Raw genomic sequence first — 2,878 nt, 5'->3', positions numbered from 1 at the left:
TCTAGATTCCATACATATGCATTAATACATGATACTTGTTTTTCTCTTTCTGAGTTCACTCTGTGGGGATTATATTTTAAATTCTCCAAAGAAGATTCTAGAAGCCTATGGTATTACTATCACAGTTACATAAGATATCTAAAAAGCATCTCAGATTTCTCATGCCTGAAATGGAACATGCAGATTTCTATCTCCCACCACCTTATATATGTTCCTTCCCTAGTCTCTCCCAGGCCAGTAAAGGGAAACACCATCACTCCACTTACTCAAGTGTAAAATCTGGACATCCTCTTTGAGTGCTCTCTTTCGCTCTCCCCATACTGTATGTTAGCAAATCCTATTGACTTAAGCTTCCCCACATATCCAGTTCTCATCAGCTCCACTGTCATCACTTGGTCCAAGCCACCCTCATTACTCATATGTATTATTGCAATGGCCTCCTGTCTGGTCCTCTGCTTAGAGGGAGACCCTTGTCCCTATAAGTCTATTTGTTACATTATATTAGTGAGGGTAATCTTTTAAGCACATATATCAGATCACACCATTCCAAAGCTCCAAAGTCCCAGTGGATTCCCATCTCACTCAGAGGGAAAATTTGCCAGACCTTGATCATCTTTCTGGTTTACCTCCTTCCACTCCCCCCGTTGGTCACTCTCTTTCCCAGCCATATTAATTTCTTTGCTGTTCTTTGACTGTTGAATAGGTCAAGATGTTTCTCTCTCAGGGCCTTTGCACATGCTATGGCTTCCACCTGGAACCTCCTTTCCGTGAATGTCCAATGGCTTATTCCTTTACCATATATACCCAAATGGCATCTTTTTAAAAATATATATGTTTCAAATGTCAAACATAGTGATTCACAAATTTTAAAGGTTTTATTCCATTTAGAGCTATTATAAAATATTTACTATATTCCCTGTGTTGTACAATATATCCTTGTAGCTTTTTTTATACTTAATACTTCATACATCTTGGGCTTCCTTGGTGGCTTAGATAGTAAAGAATCTACCTGCAATATGGGAGACCTGGGTTCAGTCCTTGGGTTGGGAAGATCCCCAGAGGAGGGCATGGCCACCCACTCCAGTATTCTTGCCTGGAGAATCCCCATGGACAGAGGAACCTGGTGGGCTAGTCTACGGGGTTGCAAAGAGCCCTCCCTTCCCCTTCTAGTGCCCCTCTCCCCTTCCCTCTCCTCACTGGTAACCACTAGTTTCTTCTCTTTATCTGTAAGTCTGTTCCTTTTTGTTATATTCAGTTTTGTTTTATTTTTTAAATTCCACACCAAATTTCATCTTATTCAGAGGCCTTTACCAATATTTCAAATAGAACATCCTACCCAACTCTGACAGTCTCCATCCATTTTTATTTTTATCCATGGCAGTTATCACTGCCTGATATGTATTGCTTGATTATTTTGCTTCTGGCCAGTCCTGGAAAGTAAGCTCCAGGTAAGCAGGGCTCGTGTTGTTTGCTGCTGTATTTTAAAAGTTGCCTGGAAGAGTGCTTGGCATCTGGCTAGCAATGTGTTTTTACCAAATGAATGAGGAAAAGTTTGTGAAGTTTGATGTGCGGTGAGTGTGTGTGTGTGTACATGCCATATGAAATTGTAAGTATTTGACCACTTCTGACATTTGTCATTACTAGACTGTATGGGACCGCAGGGATCATCTATAATTAAACTCTTCATTTTACGATGAGAGCCTTGTGAAAGGGCAGATGACTTGCTCTGGGGACAGTTAGTGATGGGAACGTGTTTTTCTTTTACAAGCAAAAGGTTTTCAAAAGCAGAACACCCAGATAATATCAGTCAGCAGTTTGTGGGATATTGGTCCTTCCCATGTGTTATGGTTTTTGTCTTCATCTCTGAGCAGGCTAGGCAAATGCTTTCAAAGAGACTTTCATCCCCTTTGGGGAGGATAATGCTTTCCAGAGTGCTCTTAGAGAAGGCTCAGAGCTGCCCCTACTCTACTGTCAACATGGGGTCCTTCCATACTGGCTGAGTCAGAGCCAGGAAGCACCTTGAACTTACTGCTTTGGGCTTTTGGCAAGGAAGCTTGCAGCTGGGTGCCTTCAGCAGTCGTCCGTGAAGTCTGGACTTAACTACAGGTCTTGAGCTAAGAATACTTAGAGTGTGGCTGGAGCCACATGGCTTTTTAATGCAGCAGTCTCAGCTCTGAAAGGCTTTTACTCCCTCTCTGTGCCAAGACCCCTTCCTGGGAGTCATGCCCCACAAGGAAGGGTTGGGGGACAGATCTCAGTGGCATTCCCTATGAAAAAATGTGAAGGAGCAATGCTGATTGCCTCAGAGTGTCCACTGTATAGTGAATTTGACTAGTTTCGTCTGAAATTTCTCAATGAATAGTGTTTGATGTGAATTTATTGCTTAATAAAATTTACTAGATGGGAATGGGACTGGTGGGGAGACATTTGGACTGATTTTCAAACAAATCAGAATTTGAGAACAATTCAAGATGAGGGCTCTCATACTGATGCTGAACAAGCAGTGAGAGTTCTTTTCAACAAAGCTTGCAGTTCTTTTTCCATGAACTATTTCTCTGAATTATCCAAGGATGCATCTGGCTTCACCTGGAAAGTTCTTTGCCCCTGGAGTAAAATTTAGCTACAGATTTGCAAGCTCAGAATTGGGACCTCATGTTAAGAATTTTATTTAAAAAGAGCTACAGATCAGATCAGATCAGTTGCTCAGTCATGTCCGACTCTTTCCGACTCTTTGTGACCCCATGAATCGCAGCACGCCAGGCCTCCCTGTCCATCACCAACTCCCGGAGTTCACTCAGACTCACGTCCATTGAGTCAGTGATGCCATCCAGCCATCTCATCCTCTGTCGTCCCCTTCTCCTCTTGCCCCCAATCCCTC

The sequence above is a fragment of the Bison bison genome, unplaced genomic scaffold, assembly GCF_000754665.1.
Source record: "Bison bison bison isolate TAMUID 2011002044 unplaced genomic scaffold, Bison_UMD1.0 scf7180017864331, whole genome shotgun sequence".
NCBI classification, from domain to species: Eukaryota; Metazoa; Chordata; class Mammalia; order Artiodactyla; family Bovidae; genus Bison; species Bison bison.
This window is presented reverse-complemented; position numbering follows the sequence as displayed.